The following is a 20411-nucleotide window of genomic DNA, read 5'->3' on the forward strand; positions in this document are numbered from 1 at the left end:
TCTTGTAGTACAATAAATTGTTGCAGTTCTCAGTACACCTTCTACAAAAGTCCAAAAAAAACAATCAATGTTGACCAAATTAAATGTAAAGACTGAAAACAAAGAAATAAAGAAAATGACATTTAAACCAAAGAGGCAACCCCATAATTTAGAAACCATAAATACTCAACACATTTTATTGTCCACAAAATAAGTCACCATGTCTTAGATAGCTTATTTCTGTTTTAGCCAGGTTTTTATTTTGAATATTCAAATAATACTTTTTAAGTATATAGTATTGCTTAAAATAATCCTTATCACCTACCTCTTGATAATACCAAGCTGCTAGATGCCTTCTTATAAAATGGAGATTGGTTGGCAGCGGCACCCTACAATTCAGAATGCTTAGAGTGACAGGCTTTCCTAACAGTCAAGCAAAGTACCCAGTAGAATTTTGAGGAAATTTTATTTTTTGCTTTATATTTTCTGGCATAAATATATAATAATTTTTTTTAGAAAAAGAACCTGTGCAACTTGCAAAGTGGAAAAAAATTGCCAGTTGTGGCCTTTTTTGCACTATAAAACACTTCGTCCTGCATTGTAAATGAGGCCTTGTGGCTTTTATTACTGCTAGACTGTAAAGTCCACAATGAGGGAACCAAAAAGAGTGATGAACAATCAACAAGCACAATAATGTAAATGAGTGTAGTATATCAGCTCTATACAATGAATTTCTAATCTGTTAATTACACCAACAACCTTTTTTACCCTTGCACTGTTTCCGTTTATGCCATTAGCAGAATACAAATATTGTTATATTATACTATATATATATATACATTACAGTTGAGTTATTTTTCATGGGAGTAGAAGCTAAATTACTGTATGATACATCCAAGGCAACAAAATAGAAGTAGAATTGCTTTCATTTAAAGCAGAGAATGGTTTTAGTGATGCACACACTCACTTCCAGGTGAATTTCATTATTGTGTTGATTTGCCAAGCCATACGAATAACACTCCATGAAGAGAGACACAGAAAGCCTAAGCATCAGTATTAGCGTGGGAAAGCTTTTCTCCAAATCCTCTGCCAGCTTTTAGTCCATTAATGTCTCCCACCCAATAAAAAAATAATTCCTCCCTTTTTAAAAATTTTGTATTTGCAGCTATTTTGTAAGACACAAATTATTACTACAAATGGTAATGAAAAGTTGCATATTGCTAAATATGCTTAAACTCATGAGAATCAAATATTTACAACTTTAAGTTGTAATGGAAGTTCTGTCTGTCTTTTCAATATATATATTGAAAAAGGATTGCGGCACTCACAGGGTTTTAGTGAAAAAACAAAAAATGTTTTATTATTAAGCCTTAATAATAAAACATTTTTTGTTTTTTCACTAAAACCCTGTGAGTGCCGCAATCCTTTTTCACTGCTTATTTCCCATGCTGGCACCCAGGTATTAATTTTGTCTACGGAGTGCACCATTCCTTTGGTTAGATATAGATATAGATATAGCTATAGCTATAGCTAGAGAGAGAGAGAGAGAGAGAGAGAGAGAGAGAGAGAGAGAGAGAGAGAGAGAGAGACATATTGCAGTGGCGGGGTCAGGCCACACAGGGCGTTTTGGGGAGATTTGGTCGCCTGGCGACTAATCGTATCGTTTTTGCGGCGTCCAATCTCCCCAGGCGTTTGGGGAGATTGGTTGCCTCAAAAACTAGGTGATACATTGTATCAATACAGCACTAGCACAGTTCCACAGAGCCTTATATAGATTGTATTTCATGCACATCAGTCCTTGTCCCAGTGAAGCTTCACATGGAGGGGCAGATTCACTAAAGAGCAGATTGTTGCCAGCGAACGATTCACACACTTTGTGCCACTTCATGCCACTTCGCTACGTGAAAATTAGTTACCACTACACTAATTTAACTTAAATGCGAAGTTGCATTCTGGGTGCTAAATGCTGGCGACTATTCACTAGCGTTACTTTAGCTGTGCGAGTTTTTCAAAGCAAAATTGCGGTTGCGATCCATTCTGCCTAGCGAAACTTAATTAGTCCCAGTGCCGGATTTAGTGGCCTGCCCACATACTCCCCTCCCCACGAACGCGGATGGGCACCAGCACCGGAGTGCTGGGGAGCTGCTGGAGAGCTGTGCTCCCCAGTGCTCTCCGCAAAACGGCTGGGCAGCATGCTGCCCCTAATATTTTACCGCCCTAGGCCTGGGCCTTTGTGGCCTCACCACAAATCTGGGCATGGTTAGTACTATTACGCTTAGGTCAATTTGAATAGGGCTGGTACATTACGATCGAAAGACGTAACGCTCAGTAAAATTCGCACTTGAATTTGCAGAGTAACGACCGTTTGCCAGATTGAAAATTCCCCTGGCGATTGAGTGCGAACGAATGCTAGCGACGGTCCCATTCTCTAGCGAGTTATTATTAAATTGGCGTAAATTACCTGTAAATTAGCGATGTCCCTGCGGTTGGGATGTCTGGCAAAATGTTGCTAGCCACTTCGCCCCACAGTTTTATCAGGAGTCAATTAACCTTCTTGTATGCAAACTGACTACAGATAAGGACACTTTAGGGTCAAGGCACACAGGCAGATTCGGGGACATTATTTGCCTGTAAACAAATCTCCTCTCCTTCTCAATATTAGAATGTAATAGAATGTAATTGAAAAAAATTCTGGTGTAGTATCTGAAACCAACTGAAATTAATTGGAAGGTGAACAATTCCTTTAAAAACTGTGTATGCAGAGAACTACGTGGGTCAGAATAAGTAAAACATTAAGGGGGGGGTTATTTATAAGAATAAGGTTTTTATTCTTTGAATGAACTCACAACTCAAATGGTATCTTATTTAAGAAAAAACACATGTAGAAAAAAAACTTGATTCAGCGAGAATCACTCAAGTCAAATTGATCGAGTTTTCGGGCAAAACCCTCCAAAAAAACTTGAACATCATGCACACTATTAACATCTTCAAATGGTTCAAGGGACCTCTGCCATTGACTTCTACATGACCTTGACAGGTTTTAGGTGGTGTATTTTCGGATTCAAGCTATTTACAGGTTTGGGGTATAATAAAAAAAAAAGAAAAATTTTAGTTTTTTTTAACCTTGCGTTTTGACCAAAAAAAAATCACCTAGAAAACAAAAATTTTTGTGGAAAACACAACCTTAATAAATAACCCCCTGTTTTGAGACAACATTCTTTGTGCTCATTACACTATGTTTTATGCTTGTGTATGAACAGCTTAGTGGTAACATTGGTAGTACAGGTATGTGATCTGTTATCTGGAAACCAGAAAGCTCCAAATTACGGAAAGGCAATCTCCCATAGACTCTATTTTATCTAACTAATCCAAATTTGTAAAAATGATTTCTTTTTTCTCTGTAATAATAAAAAAGTTTCTTGTTCTTGATCTCAACTAAGATATAATTAATCCTTATTGGAAGCAAAGCCAGCCTATTGGCATTATTTAATGTTTACATGATTTCCTAGTAGATGTAAGGTATAAAGATCAAAATTATGGAAAGATCCATTATCCGGGAATACCCCAGGTCCCTGTAGCAACATTTTTTTGTTGCTGTTATTTTTATAAGCAATGGTTCATTACTAGGTTCCCCTGGTCACTAGGGTATACGAATATGGATGCATAGCTTGTACTTGTTGATATATTGACATATTTGCATCCAATCTTGCTCACATTCACATGCCATTTTAACCCTGACTGCCAGAAAAAAACCCTGGCTTATATCCAGTTTGTTACCATACACAATAGCATTTGCTTTGTGTAATTGCTGGGGACACAACTCCCCATATAGCAATGGAATTATGTTAAAATATGCTGCATTGTGGGTAAAAAAATGGAGATATGCTGCAAAAAAAATTAGCGCAAAGGCAACATTTCGCAAAACGCATTGAAGTCAATGGGCATTTTTACATGTGACAAATTTCTACGTGCACGATTATTCCTCGCACTCAAAATGCATTAATGTCAATGGCCATTTTTTCTTATGCCGACTTTTTTGTCCTAATGCATTAAAGTCAATGGGCGTTTTTTCACTGTGAATTTTCAAAAATTCACTGAGGTTTCGTGAAAAAATTTGCACATGGCAAAATTCTGAATTTCGCAAAGAATCCTTTGGCTGGCGAATACATTCGCTCATCAATAGGTGAGATAGCAAGTTTAGAACACAAATTGCCATGTTATTTTACCATAATTCCAGCATAGCTGCGTCATTCAAACCCACTTGCCTTTGAGACCCGCTGTGGGGACCTAGGAATTATTGGCATATTGAGGGTGGCGGTAGATCCAGAGTTCTCCAGTGTCAGTTGCTACACTTGCAAAAGATTCAGGAGGAAAGGCAAGATAGAAGCAATGGTTTTATCTACAATGAAATTGGAGTGCAAGGGACTTGTTTGGAGGCCTTTAATGAAGGTGTCAGTAAGTGCAAGGGTTGCATCTACTTAAGTGCAATTGCAGCACTTCGCAAATGACTCAGATAATCTCTAGTTTGCTGTATACTAGAGATCCCTTTTGCTGTCTGCTTAATTTCCACTAGATCAACTGTCAATCACGGGTGACCTGTTTATATATGTAAAATTAAAAAAAAAAAAAAAAAAGTATAAAAAAGTATATGTAAAATTAAAATTAAAGTTAAGCATATTGTGGCAAGCTGGCGGCTTGAACACGTAACTTTTAGGGGGGGATTAGTCAATGGTGAGCAGGCAGCATAGGAGAAAGGAGCAGAAAGACAGGGACACACAGCTTCTTCAAGGAAAACACACATTTATTTTCCTACTTTTCACAAACAGTGTATTGTCCACAGACACAGGGGTGACCATTTTATCATTCAAACAAATCATAAAATAAAAACCTAGCCCATTGGGCACTACCTTCCAACTCTGGAACAGTCCCTGACTAGGCTGGGCCCCTTGTGGACTACCAGCAAACAAAACAATTGTTATGGCTCACCCCTGTACTCACAGTCTTGGAGTGAACCTTTTAGCCTCCTGGCTTTTCTCCAATGTCCCACACAGACAACAAATCTGGCTCTTAGTCACAGCCACGGGCTCCCTCTGCTTCTGGCAGGATCAGGCGGCACTCCCAGCTCCTCTGGGAGTTCCTCACACAGCCAGGTCTCCTACCTGCTGTGCCCTGATGAGAGACACACTCTCCCATTCTAATTTAGTTTAAATAGCCTTTCCACAGGACAGCTTTCCTGTGGAAGGTGAACTCCAATCTCTGGACTGGATCTGCGGAATGGAGTCCCTGGCTACTAAAGTCTTTAAACAGAGCGCTGATTCTCTGTTTCATAACTCCCTTCCTGGAGCCTATCTCAGTACCTGGGGCGAAATTAAAGGCTAGAGTGACCTTTTTCCACCTTTTCCTAGTCACTCTACCACAATATGTAAAATTGTTTCTAAAAACTGCAACGCTTTCATCATTCCTACAGGAAGATTTTACACTTTTTCCTAAAAATATGGACTAGAACTGGTGTTGTTTATGTTTGTTTTTTTATGATTTAGATCACTGTTCCCAGGAGATTTATTCTGCACTAAGCTGCCTTGCTTTTCATCTAAGGATTTGCCATTGTGATTTCTGTCACAGCAGCAATCCAAACCTGGAACTATCTAGATAAAATGATCTACAGATTTGTACAATACTAACAGAGAAAAAAACACAAAAAAAGGATTAAGCAAGAGATGTTAGAGACAGTTGTTGGTGTGCTTAAAGAATGTGTTACAACCGTAGGGTATACAAGCCATTATATACAGATAGCTATGTACATATATACATTTAAATATGAAAATAACACCTGCTACAGCATCATCCACTAAACAGGTGCTGCTTCCAGTGCATGTTTCCACTTGCAGAGATAAGTTGTTTCTGCCCAGAAGAAGCTTTCTTCTTTTTTCAAAGCTATGATTCACGATGCACATAAAATATAGTGTCGTCCCCCCCATGTAGAATTCAGTTTGGCTGCTCCATCTTTCTTTCATCTTTTTTACTTGTTGGAAAAAATGGCTATCTTTAACCATAGGGTTTTACAGCTTTTCATTTTAAATATTAGCTCACTCTGTGATGTGATTTACACTATGCTAGTAAGAGGGAGGGGGTAGCAGCTATTTGGAACATAAAAATATGCATACACTTTGGTAATCCCCAAATTAATTGCTTTGATAGGAGATTTTACAATATAAATCCAGGGTGCAGTAAGGTTTGTTTTTTTTGTGCCTCATACAGTATACCATTAGGTGCAGTGTTGGACTGGGGTCTCCTGAAGAAGTCCTTGTGACCTTCAGGGTTCCCTTCCTGGTGTCCGTCTCCCCCACATGTACAGCACCACATACATTATACCTCCTTCCTGCTCCTTAACTGCTGTGGACAGACGTCTTTAAACAGGCAGGGGAGGATTGTCAGCATCCCTGGAGAGTGAGTCTGGGTCACAGGGCCTATAAAGGCCAGAGGCCCACTAGGTTTTTTCCCAGTATCTCGCAGGCCCAGTCCGCCCTTGATTAGGCATGTACAGTAAGATCCAAACTCAGTTTTTGTGCCATAAAAATCATGTGTACTGCCAAACAGAGTCTTCTGTAAGCTGCCAGTCTACATAGGGGCTGCCAAAAAGCCAATCACAGCCCTTATTTGGCACCCCCTGGATCTATTTTCATGCGTTTGTTGTTCCCAACTCTCTTTACATTTGAATGTGGCTCATGTGAAAAAAAATATTGGCGACTCCTGCTCTAAACTGAACAAAACAACAAATATCTGGACAATTGGTTCTTCTGTTATCATCAGCATTATGACCATATTAAACAGTAATTTTTTTTAGGTTTTACAGGTAATGAGCTCCCTATGGTGCGCGCAGCATGCACTTCTGAATTTTACGTGTTGAGCGTATTGACGTCATCCAATTTGGTGCGAAGTTTGAATAGTTAAAGGGGCCTCGGGCCAAAACTCATTGCCCGTTGTTAGGTCTATTTTGTTAGTTCCTGTGTCCCCCTTTTTCCTCTGATATCCTGCTTTTGATCTCTGCCTGTCTAACTTTGCTTGAACACTGCCTATGCCGACCTCTGCCTGCCTGACTATTCTTGAACTCTGCCTATACCGACCCAGCCTGTCTGACTTTGCTTGAACTCTACCTGTACTCACCCCGGCCTGTCTGACCCTGCTTTAACTCTGCCTAAACTGACCCTTGCCTGCCTGACATTATACCTTGGTAAGTTGGTGTTGCTTTCCGTCCTAAATACTTGATAATAATCGTGCCCCTTTGTCTGTCCAGAAACCTTGCTTTGCTGCTCTCATATTAAGACCTAGCAGCATCCGAGTAGCTAAGGGCTCCTCCCGAAGCCAAAGTCGGTTGCTAAAGGCAGAAGATTGAGCTGTGACTGGGAGCCTAGCACTTGTTCTGAACATAGGGAGCCTTTTGTGACAGTTTGCGCTGCTACAAAATAATGTTGGTGTAACTTAACTGACCACAACATATTGTTTCTTCTGGGTAATATCAAATTGTAGTATATCAGTGCCTAGATCTAGCATTATTTTCAGTACAGACAACTCAATTATTATTCATTATAAAAAAAAAGGGGCTGTGTGGGGACTGACCTGATGCCTATCATTTTCTATTGTATAACTGAACAATAACACATCCGAATTTGATATAATGTAACCTTGACTAGCGTTGCGAGGCATAAAGCTTTCACATTAAGAACATATTTATAAGTGAGCAGGGTTAGAGCACACCCATCTTGGTGTGGTTTGGAACTTAATCTGCATGTGCCTTGTTCTTCTTCTTCTCTTCTCACGCCCGCACCCTGTTCTTGTCACATCCTTTAGCCATCCTGTGGAACTTTCTCTCTTGCCACATTAGACACTCCAAGGAACTTCAGGTTTTAAAAAGATCATATAAGAACTCAGCAATTTGGCCACTTTCCTAACCCCTTACCCCTTGCTCACACACTCACAGGCACAATGACTACTGTTTTCTATTTCTAAATATGCAATTTCCATTACTAGCTTAACCAACAGAACATCTGCAGCCATATTGGTTGTCCTTACTGTATGGCTCACTTCCTCTTCCTCTTTGATTGTAAACTCTTGCCAACAGGACCTCAACTATTGCCTTCTAATATGCAGCTGCATCTATTGAGTGAAATGTATGTGTGTACTATTTATGTAAACTGTTTTGTCTTGCATTGGTACCCCCCTACTCTATAAAGTGCTGCAAGAGACTATGGCGCTATCTAAATATTAACAATAATGGTATTGTAGTGCTTCCAGATTGCACAGAATGGACAGAGAAAGGAAGCAACTAAATACACAGACATTTGGCAGCTTCTACCATGAGGCCCAGGATACGGGGATAACAATTTACAGTACAGCATTGAATAAGAGATCCATTTTTACTTGGAACATTGAAACTAGCTTTCTGTCCAAGTGCTTTTAAGTTTGATTGGACTATTAAGCATGTTGCACCCCGAGGTAAAAAAGGTAAAAAAAAGAGATGCTAGCACTGACGTCAGCTTCCTGTGGGAGCTTTGTGTTCTGTGGCTAGGACTTGCTGAGTAACTGGAGGAGTCAGTGCTGGGATTATTTGCACTGACCATAGTTTGTCTGGCTCAGGATCAATCTCAGTGCAGTTGGATAGGATCATACTTGACATAGGGAACAGAACGGAATAAGGGAAAGAGTCAAGCAGTGGCTCCAGCCTGTCGGCCCACGGAGCAGGTTGATGAATGGCCTTAGCATTAAGAGCATGCCACCCAGGCCAGTTCACTGCAGCCACAATGAGTTACAGTTACACTGACTTGCTTGCCCTCCTCCCAGTTCTCCTCACTATATAAACATCATTCTCTGACTGTCTTCAAAGTGCAATCCTGTCACTGTGGGAGCTTGTGGCAGACAAGAATCGCCCTGCTGGAAATCGTGTTTGCTGCTGGCATGTTCCCTGATTCCTCCAAATAAACAACTGCACATATGCCAATATAAAAATGCAGTAAGGCTTCAAACAAGTTGCTCTTTGTACAAGGAGCAGGTCATCTGTACTGTTTGTGTAACCCATTCTATAATTTGACAGCAATTGACACAGATGATATTTCTTCTTCTGCTGCTCAGCAGGTTGGGCACACAGATTTCCTTCAACCAACCCTTTTGTTTCAAGAAAAAGTCTGATGAGTTAAATTGTAGGAAATAAAACATTTGCTTAGTTAAAAAAGCAAGTACTGTTTTAAATGGAAACTCCACCAGAGAGCTGTTTGTTTGAACAATAAAAAAACAACAATTTAATTATTTTCCAATATACATTCATTTCACACGTTCAGTGGTTCTTAAGTTTCTTAAGTGGTTTTGTTAATGTAATTAGTTTATATTGGAGAGTTGCATAGAAATACATTTTCATTCATCATGCCAGCAAACAAAAAAAAAAACGATTCCCTTATAAAATAAGATAAAAATGACATTAGACTCTAAAGGAATCCAGTTTTCTTGGTCCCTGATGATACAGACACTAGTGTGTGTGAATGTGATAGGGACCTAATACTGTAAGCTCCACTGGGACAGAAACTGATGTAAATGATCTATAATCTGTATTGTGGGATATGTACACAAGGATGTGATAAGGTGCCAGAGAAAACTGGGATACCATAGCAGAATTAGGGGAGGAATATGGTGCTCTGAGCCACAATGCAGCACTCAGAACTGGTCGAAGTATTATTGCCTCTCACCTCCTGCTGAGACCCACAAATACTCCCAACTACTGTTGCTACACCCCTCGTTACTACTCACCACTGCCTGAGACACTGACTTTTCCCTCTTCAGCTTTGACTCACCCATTTTGTTGATCACCGCTGCCTTAGCTACTGGACTTCCCCCCCTCTTTGACTTTTACTTATTTTTTACTTTCTTTGCCATCCCTGTGTGCACCTCTGGGCAGGTGTCTATCTTGTCATTCGAAGGCTTAGGAGTGAATCAGTTATAATTATAAATGACAGATATCATTTCAGATATCATTTAATAATATCATATATTCGCTTCTTGTGGACCTTTTTAAGCCTGTCAATGATAAGGGTACTGTCTGCGGAAGCACAAGTAAGTTGTTATGGTAAATGACTGTAACATAAAAATTCTAATTTATAAGACTGCAGAATTGAGAAAGAGAGCATGCCCAAATTGCTTTTAAAAACAAGCCTCTCCTCTTTGTTACATGTGAATGTGGGAAATGATGGGAAGGATGCTTAAAGGGATACTGTCATGGGAAAAAATTTTTTTCAAAATGAATCAGTTAATAGGGCTGCTCCAGCAGAATTCTGCACTGAAATCCATTTCTCAAAAGAGCAAACAGATTTTTTTATGTTCAATTGTGAAATCTGATATGGGGCTAGATATATTGTCAATTCCCCAGCTGCCCCAAGTCATGTGACTTGTGCTCTGATAAACTTCAATCACTCTTTACTGCAGCAGCCAAACAAAAGAACAATGGGAAGGTAACCAGATAGCAGCTCCCTAACACAAGATAACAGCTGCCTGGTAGATCTAAGAACAATACTCAATAGTAAAAACCCATGTCTCACTGAGACACATTCAGTTACAAGTCATGTGACTTGTGCAGGCACAAGTCACATGACCAGGGGCAGCTGGGAAATCGACAAAATGTCTAGCCCCATGCCAGATTTCAAAATTGAATATAAAAAAATCTGTTTGCTCTTTTGAGAAATGGACTTCAGTGCAGAATTATGCTGGAGTAGCACTGTTAACTGGTGTGTTTTGAAAAAACATGTTTTCCCATGACAGTATCCCTTTAATATTATTTGGTAGACCTTTACTTAAGAGTCTTTCCAAGCAGAGAGGAAATGCTCAGTGCTCTCTTATTCAAAGAAAAAATGTGTTATAGACTTGAAATAGTCCCACCAGCCTCTATCCTATTGGCATGTGTTTCACATTTGAAAAGCAAGCTTCTTTTTCTGGTTTCTCCCCCCACACAAAAGAGATAGCCTTAATCCCATGGAGAAATTGTCGTTAGAAAGGAACCTAACAAACAGCATCTTACGCTTTGATCTGCCTTAATAGAATTAGCAGAAGGAAGAGTAGGAGGTAGAAACCAGCACATAATTAAAGCTATTATGAACCATATCCGTGCCATAAAATTTTGAGTTCTCTAATACATAACATAAATCATATTCTTACAGTCATATACATATTTCATAGCTGTTCAATAAAGAGAAAATACCACTAGCACTAGTAGGAAAATTAATGCAAGCAGGGATCAGTGTCTACCAATGCCATGCTTTCTGTTTGCTGCTTTTGACACATGAGGAAATTATTTTGGTTTTTCAAAGTCTGGACTAGGGCCCCTGGTTCAAGTGAAACCTTAATCCTAGAGTGTACAATTTTTGACAATTTCTTGCTTGGTACTATGGCAACAACTGTGCCAAAACCTGTGCCGGATTTAGGGATAGGAAGAGGAGGCATATGCCTAGGACGCAATGGTGGTGATGGGTGCAAGACACATACCCCTTTTTTATGTGTACCCTTAGTGCCAGCCCTTATGTTCCTCCTGGGGCAGTTGGCTGAGGGAGCAACTGGGTGGTGGTTAAGCAGTAGGAGAGTCCGAGGTGTTATCATATTAGGACCAACACTGGCCAAAACAAAAAGTAAATTCCATGCAGAATAAGTTTGTGCAGATGGTTTTGGAAGAACTGATCTCAGTCCAACTGAAAAGGCAAAGGATGAATTGGACTACAAGCCAGACTTGATGCTCAACATCAGCACCCAATAATCACTAATACTTTTGTAGCTCAATGAAAGCAAATCCCACCAACCTTGTTTCAAAATCTATTGGAAAGCCTAACCAGAGGAGTCTGTTGAAGCAGCAAAAAGAGGACCAAATTTCCGATTAATGCCCGTGATTTTGGAATTATATAAAGTGGTGTCTGGATATGTTTGGCCATTTATAGTAAAAGCTCAATTTTTGGTTTCCAGTGGACTGTGCTTTAATGATGTGAATTCCAGGAAAGCATGAGATCTGGAAAAAAACTGTGAAAGCTTAGAATTAACTCCAATAATACATTTATCTGTACATTTGTTCTATAAGCTAGTTATGTTTTATGACTGCATGGTTATATGTTTTCTCATTATTATGCTGTTGTATTGTATATTTGAAATATTTGTTAGCACACCCACAATTAAGCTGTGTCTGGATTCCTATTAGCATATGTTAGAATGGCAAATATTGAATTCATATTTTTAATTAATAGGTTTTAAACACTCCATGCATACCAACAGAACTATAGCGGTACAGAAAATTATTCAATCATTGAATTCATATTTTTAATTATTAGGATTTAAACACTCCATGCATCCCAACAGAACTATAGTGGTACAGAGAAGGTTAGCCATGTTTGAGGATAGATAATATGAAGCAGCAGGAAATGAAATGGAAACTGGGAGCTAGATTTCATATTTGGACCTACAGCAAAGCTACAGTTTGAGATAAACATGTTGCCTATCCCTTTTCCCTTTGTCAAGTGATTCTGAACAAGTGCATACATTCCTTCTTTTCTGCATGCAGGCACATGAGCAGCTCTTCCACCATAACAGGTTCAATTCGCACTAACTGCACCAACACGTTTCGGCTGACGTGGTTCCGTGTTAGATCTGAAATAGATTCTCCTTCTGGCATTTCTTCTAAAACATTCTATTTTCATTTCTAAGTGCAGTGTCAAGAGTAAAGCATTGCATACTGTATCAGCATTACTAGTGGTATGACAGATATTTTATTAATCATCTTTAACTAGACACGGAGGAGCTGTATCATTTATTTTACCCACTGGTCTCAATACTATTTAGTAACTCCTAAACTGCAGTCTAAATTAATTAAATAACATAGAAGCAAATACATATTCAGACAGTTCCCCTGTGATATTGTAATTTGATGTTTTACACTGCATTTAACAGAAATTCATTGTTTATCATTCCATGCAGAAAGCAGGGTTAGGAAATGAGGTAGGAATATCATATTTTTATTCTATTGTACAGGGTGACGACTCTTGGAATTTTGCTAACAATTACTAGTAGAAGTTTACAGTACAATTATAAGAGAATCAAAACATAAGAGAACAATAGGCCAGATGGTCAAAAAGGAAGGCCCTATATATAGCAACTAAGTAGAGCACGTAAGGATTATGGGTACCAAGAAAAGTGCATTTGGTTAATAATTGTACATTTTAATAGTTAAAGCAAGTTGAATTACATAACGATTTTAGGAACAGACTTCTTTCATTTTATTTTTCTATTGCTGTTTTATGAACATAAGAAAGACTGCAATTAAACACTGCTACATACACTGAGTGCTTGTTTGATGTTATATACAATATTTTGAGAGAAACCTTTTTCAGAAGTGAGAGTTCCCTTATCAACAAGCCACAGACAACCTTTATGTTCAGACTCTACAAAATATTGTGAATTATTATTAGTATTTGGAAAATTATATGGGGTGTTAATGAGAATTGCTGCTCAATGGAACTTTTCTCACCCCTTTGAATTTAACAATGTGTTTTATGCAAATGAAATGATTTATTACAACTAAGAATATACAGTAATTTTCTGGATGGCTTCTGACTGCATCTGTTGGCAAGGGCAGGTGATAAATGCTGCTGCATAGATTTCAGCACCACTATCCCATAGAACAGAATGGCATTAGACCAAAGCAAAAAAAGGGAAAGTTGTGCTCACAAGTACATTTTAAATCATTTGGCAGGGTGAATGAGGGTGTGACAAAAACAAAAGGTCCTCTACCCTCAACCCATTATCAATATATAAAGGACATTTAGCCATTTTGTGCCTTAAGTCTCTAAAAAATGCCTTACCCTTTGTCCATATATTGCAATATATTTAAGCTGGCCAACTACGTCAATGTCAACCATATTTATGGTCAACATAGTCCACAATGTATTCTTCTAGCAGTTTTGACAAGAAGAATGTATTTATTTATGGTTGCTTATATTTTGATCTTGGTACTGAATGTTGAAATATGTTGCATAAAACGCTTCATCTGTAATTCATAGGATAGGAATGATATCTTCTTTTCATATCTTCTTATTTCTTCTCCTTTGCCTTAAGGCTGGGAAAATGTTGACTAGTGATCACAAAAGCATGTCAAGGGAAACAGAATGGAAACTGCCAAGATTATGCTTGGGGATAATGGTTCAAATGGGACATTGAGACTTGTTCTAAGAAATATTTATTGTAAAAAGTTGAGCCAGTAACTGGAGAAAGGGTTCAGAGATCTCAAGACCAGGGACTAGAGAGGAGTTGGCCCTTTCAATAAGGAGAAAACAAAAACACCAGTAAAGTAGATAGGTAAGAGTAAATCAGACTAGATGCCTTTTACAATACAGGTATGGGATCTGTTATCCAAAATGCTCGGGACCTGGGGTTTTCCGGATAACGGATCTTTCTGACATTTGGGTCTTAATGCCTTAAGTCTACTAGAAATTCATTTAAACATTAAATAAACCCAATAGGCTGGGTTTGCTTCCAATAAAGATTAATTATATCTTAGTTTGGATCAAGTACAAGCTACTGTTTTATTATTACAGAGAAAAAGGAAATCATTTTTAAAAATTTGGATTATTTGGATAACATGGAGTCTATGGGAGACAGCCATTCTGTAATTCGGAGCTTTCTGGATATCGGGTTTCTGGATAAGGGATCTTATACCTGTACCAGCAGATTTCTGAAGCTACGGTTATAAGCTACAAGAGTAAAAGAATTTGGGCGAGGTACAAAAACAAAATGATTAAACTTTTAAAATATATTGTCTATGAAAATGGAACCTCTAATATGGTGGAATATAAAATAAATTGTTCCAACTTGGAAAACAGCTTTTTAAAATGTAAAGGTCAGTAGTTTTTTTACTATCATTAGTGCTCATGGCCAAAAATACAATTCCTTCATAAATCAGAACCTCTGTATTAAATAAGAAGGAGTAATTAGCATGGTTATCTTGCATCTCTGGACTCTGAGTTTCAATGCAGCAATGGCACTATCTGCATGTAGTTTATATGGTCTGTCTGTGTGTCCTTAGATTGGAAGCTCCACTGGGGCAGCGAATGATAATTAAATAGTTAAGTTGGGTTGGAAAAAGACTGAAGTATATCAAGTGCGACCCCTCCATATGAAACGCGGCACACATGCACACACTCACACCTAACCCTCCATACACTCATATAAACTATTTATACACCAATAGCTATACTTATTATAGATTTTAGTATTACAATAGCCTGTGATATTATGCTTGCCAAAAAATCATGCAGGCCCCTCTTAAGAACATTAAAAGAATCAGCCATCACAACATCACCCGGCAGTGCATTCCACAGCCTCACTATCTTCACTGTAAAGAACCACCTACGTTGCTTCAAATTAAAGTTCTTTTCCTGTAGTCTGAAGGGGTGGCCTCTAGTCTGATGATCAGTTTTGTGGAAAAATAGATCTCCCACTAGTGATCTGTAATGCCCTCTAATGAACTTATAAAGCGTAATCATGTCCCCTCTGAAGTGTATTTTTTTCCAAATAAAACAATGCCAACCATGACAGTCTACCCTCATAATTTAAATCTTCCATCCCTCCAACCAGTTTAGTTTCACGTCACTGCACTCTCTCCAGCCCATTTATATCCTTTTTAAGGTCTGAAACCCAAAACCACAATGCATAATTATCATGGACCAATAAAGAGTCAAAATTATGTTTTCAGTTAATGCCCTATGTATGGAAAACAGAACTTTATTTGTGGTGGGTAAATTAACAATATTAGTTGGTCAAAAAAGGCAGTACACAGATAGAGAATAAAAAGTGGCCTAGGAGAAAACCTTAAGAACCCCAATAAAGAGATGCAAGGGAAAAGATAATAAGAGAGAGATAATAGAGATAGAGAGATAATAATAAGAGGAGATATTGAAAGATTGATTTAACAGAGGGAAGCAAGGACAGAGCACAAAGGCACAAGAGAATGGAGAGTGATGAACAGTCGTAAAAGTTGCTTTGAGATCTAGATGTATTGTTAAGGAGAAGTGTTTTTTTTTGGCAGTTGAGGAGAACATGTCGTTGGTGAGCCATGTTAGAGCAGCTTCTGTGGAATGCTCTGTTCTAATGTCATAGTGGGCAATGTGGCTTGGTATTTGTATACGTATGTTACATTTCTGCCAAAGACTCCTGTGCATTAGAACTGTGTGCACTTGCAGAGCATCCATCATATATGGTGCTAGTTAATGTGTACTGATGTTTATTTTTAATGATAGATAGATATATGGTATATATATGGTATATATATATATATATATATATATATATATATATATATATATATATATTGTAGATAGATAGATAATAGATAGATAGATAGATAGATACTGTATATATATATAATAGTTAGAGAAATGGTAAAAATATAGATAGATAATACATAGGTATGGTAGATAAATAGATGATATATAGGAAGATTATAGATAGATAGATAGATAGATAGATAGAAAAATTAAAAACACACATTTTAATTTGATGAATCTATCCAGAATGTTATTATGTTTCGGGAACATTTTGCTCGATTCTCATTTAATTGCTAAGAGAGGGTTTGATAATGTTCAAAAAAGAGAAGCGATTCCACCCCTGCGTGTCTTTTAAGGGATTTATTCCCAGGCACTTTCTGGAAACTCCTCAGGAAACCACATTCCTAAATCCCATTCAGACTTGGCAAAGTGTCAACCTCCACGCAAAATCATTCTCAGACCACCTCATCAGTGGAATAAAATGCCACAATGAAATAACTTGGAGACTCATCTACTTGAGCAAAAATGACATTGTACAAACTGTTCTTGATGAAGTCACGAAGCATTTTAGCAAGGGGAAAGAATACATGAAAGAAGTGGAACAATGTTCATTATAAAACAAAGACAAAGGTTTCTGTCAGCCAATAAAAGGATTGCAAAATAGTCAAAAGTACAAGTTTTGCAAGCAACAGGCTACATTACAGTTGGCACCAGATGTAAATTGTCCTGGATGTTTCAACTTTGTTTGATTTCCTGGGGTCATTTTTTTTAAAGCTTTGATTGGTGAGTTAGGAAAGTTTTGCATTATTAAAATGTGATCAAATTATTGTACAGGTATAGGATATCTTATCAGTTTGTAGACCCATTATCCAAAAAATTCCTGGAGCAGATTAGGGCAGATTCAATATGTTTTTCTCATGGTAAGCTGCTGAAAATGAATTTATTTATTTAATGTTTAATGATTTTTAACAGACTTAAGGTATAAAGATCCAAATTGCAGAAAAAGAACCCTCCTATAAATGTACCTCCATTGTAGGTTTTGAAAGTATTTTCCCTTTAAAAAATAGTAAACTGAAGGAAAATATTTTTTCTCATGAGAAAAGCAGTAAAAGGGTTAACAATTTCTCTTATCAAGTATATGATACCACGGTTGTACTACGTATGAGTGAGTTTTCTTTGTATTTTATTTTGCAGCTGACCAACCAAATCAACCATAACCACCCAATTCATTTGGGTTGTCTGGGCTCATCTTTAAATAGAAGTTTCACCTTTAAGTATGTTATATAATGGCTAATTCGAAGTAACTTTTCGATTGGTCATCATTATTTGTTTTTTTGTTTTTTTTAAATTATTTGCCTTCTTCTGACCATTTCCAGCTTTAAAATGGGGGTCACTGACCTCATCTAAAAACAAATGCTCTGTAAGGCTACAAATGTATTGTCATTGCTACATTTTATTACTCGTATTTATTTTCAGAGCCTGCCTTAATTAAATTCCAGTCTCTTTTTCAAATCAATGCATGGTTGCTAGGGAAATCTGGACTCTAGCAACCAGACTGTTGAAATTGCAAACTGGATAAAACCTAAATAACTGAAAAACCACAAATAATACAACATGAAAACAAACTGTTTCAGAATGTCACTCTCCATCATACTTAAAGTTAACTTAACAACCCCTTTAAGTACAGTTTTCCTAGAAAGGTATGCACGTTAGGGATGTCGCGGACTGTTCGCCCGCGAACTAATTCGCGCGAACATCGACCGTTCGCGTCCGCCGAATGTTCGCGAACGTCGCGCGACGTTCGCCAATTTGGGTTCGCCTTAGCTGGCGCTTATTTTTGCCCTCTCACCCCAGACCAGCAGATACATGGCAGCCAATCAGGAAGCTCTCCCTCCTGGACCACCCCCACACCCCCTGGACCACTCCCCTTCCATATATAAACTGAAGCCCTGCAGCGTTTTTTCATTCTGCCTGTGTGTGCTTGGAAGAGCTAGTGTAGGGAGAGAGCTGTTGAGTGATTTGAGGGACAGTTGATAGTAACTTTGCTGGCTAGTAATCTACTTGATACTGCTCTGTATTGTAGGGACAGAACTCTGCAGGGATTTGAGGGACATTTTAGGTTAGGTAGCTTTGCTGGCTAGTAATCTACCTTCTACTGCAGTGCTCTGTATGTAGCTGCTGTGGGCACTGCTTCTGATCTCTCATCTACTGACTGCTGTAATAACCCAATAGTCCTTGTAAGGACTGCTTTTATTTTCTTTTTTGTTTTTTTACTTTGCTACTATAAGAGCCCAGTGCTATTAGTCTAGCTGTGTTGGGGAGTGGGACTGGTGTGCTGCTCCTCCTAGTAGTTCACCACTACCAGCACCAACCTGAGTCAAAATTGTTACAAAGTATCTTATTTGCACCTGTTAGCTGTTCTGAGCTCTCTGCCAAAAGCTAATTAAGTTAGAAACTGTTTTTTTTCTGGCTGTTCAGTTCAGAGAAAAGAGGGACTGGTGTGCTGCTCCTCCTAGTAGTTCACCACCACCAGCACCAACCAGAGTCAAAATTGTTACAAAGTATCTTATTTGCACCTGTTAGCTGTTCTGAGCTCTCTGCCAAAAGCTAATTAAGTTAGAAACTGTTTTTTTTCTGGCTGTTCAGTTCAGAGAAAAGAGGGACTTTCCAGTACAAAAGAGGGACAGGGGGTTGAGTGGTCAAAAGAGGGACAGTTGGGAGGTATGCAAGTACCACCTAGCTGTGTGAGCTTTTTCACATTCTGTCTAAATAACAATAATAATTCCGTGTCCGTAAACATCACCTGAGTGATGTTTTTACAGCAGCAATAATATATTCCGTACCCACTACTGTATACGTTGCCCTTGCAGGCATTGTTTGCCCAGTCTTTAACCAAGTGGCACCTAGCTGTGTGAGCTTTTTCACATTCCGTGTCCAGAAACATCACCTGAGTGACGTAGTGTGATTTCTGCCCTTTACAGCACAAAACGCAGCGCTGTGTCAACAATGTATTTTTCAGATACATTTTTGCCCTTGATCCCCCTCTGGCATGCCACTGTCCAGGTCGTTGCACCCTTTAAACAACTTTAAAATCATTTTTCTGGCCAGAAATGTCTTTTCTAGCTTTTAAAATTCGCCTTCCCATTGAAGTCTATGGGGTTCGCGACGTTCGCGAACCGTTCGCATTTTTGACGCAAGTTCGCGAATATGTTCGCGAACATTTTTTCCGACGTTCGCTACATCCCTAATGCACGTCATGTCAGCGACTCCCAGGTTCATGGTGTAATGGGGCATATTTAGAAAAAAGGTCCATTAAAATACATGCCATGATATGCAGTGTAAAGTCACATCTAATCATAAAGCCACCTGAAATGCCACCCCATGGGCCCCCCACACCCTCCAAGGGGCCCCCGGGAGGAGGGAGATCAGTGGCCTGAGGGAGAGCCGGCAGGCTTCGGGTCTGGGCTGGCAGGTCCCTCCGGGTTTTTTCTCGGTGTCCCGCCAGCCCAGTCCTACCCTACAAAAGCCGATTAAGAAATTTGAATGTAGCATTGTGTAAAATGTTTACAGAAAGAGTTGTAAGCTCGGGAAAGGCTGTATGAAAAGAAATGCTATTTTCCAGCTTCCTAAGCAGCTGATTTAGTCCAGTTGACCTGAATGGGTTAATCCAGGCATCGGGTACTGTAAAATAATGGAATTAAATGACAGCGTTAGTGTGGTATAAAAGAAAATGCACACCTTCACAATGTCACGATTAGCTCTTTGTATTTTTCTGAACTGTGATTCATAGGGCTAAACCATAAGAATAAGTACACAGCTTAATAAAGACACCACTTACTTATTTCAAATCACTTTTTACATTGTTAGCCTGCTGTAAATCATTTTACAAACAAAATAACAAATAATAACTGTGTAGTCATAGCAATTTGTGATTGCTGCAAATGAGTTTTGAATCTTTTTAATGGCAACGGGCTAATACAGTATATGAACTTGCAGACAGGCCCATCAGCCCTCATTTTCAAACCCTCAGGGAGCCAAGTTTCGTGAACTCTACACATCATGCTTGTTATGATTGATCCATGGAGATATTCCGTATGT

The sequence above is a fragment of the Xenopus laevis genome, chromosome 6L (assembly GCF_017654675.1).
Source record: "Xenopus laevis strain J_2021 chromosome 6L, Xenopus_laevis_v10.1, whole genome shotgun sequence".
Lineage (NCBI taxonomy): Eukaryota > Metazoa > Chordata > Amphibia > Anura > Pipidae > Xenopus > Xenopus laevis.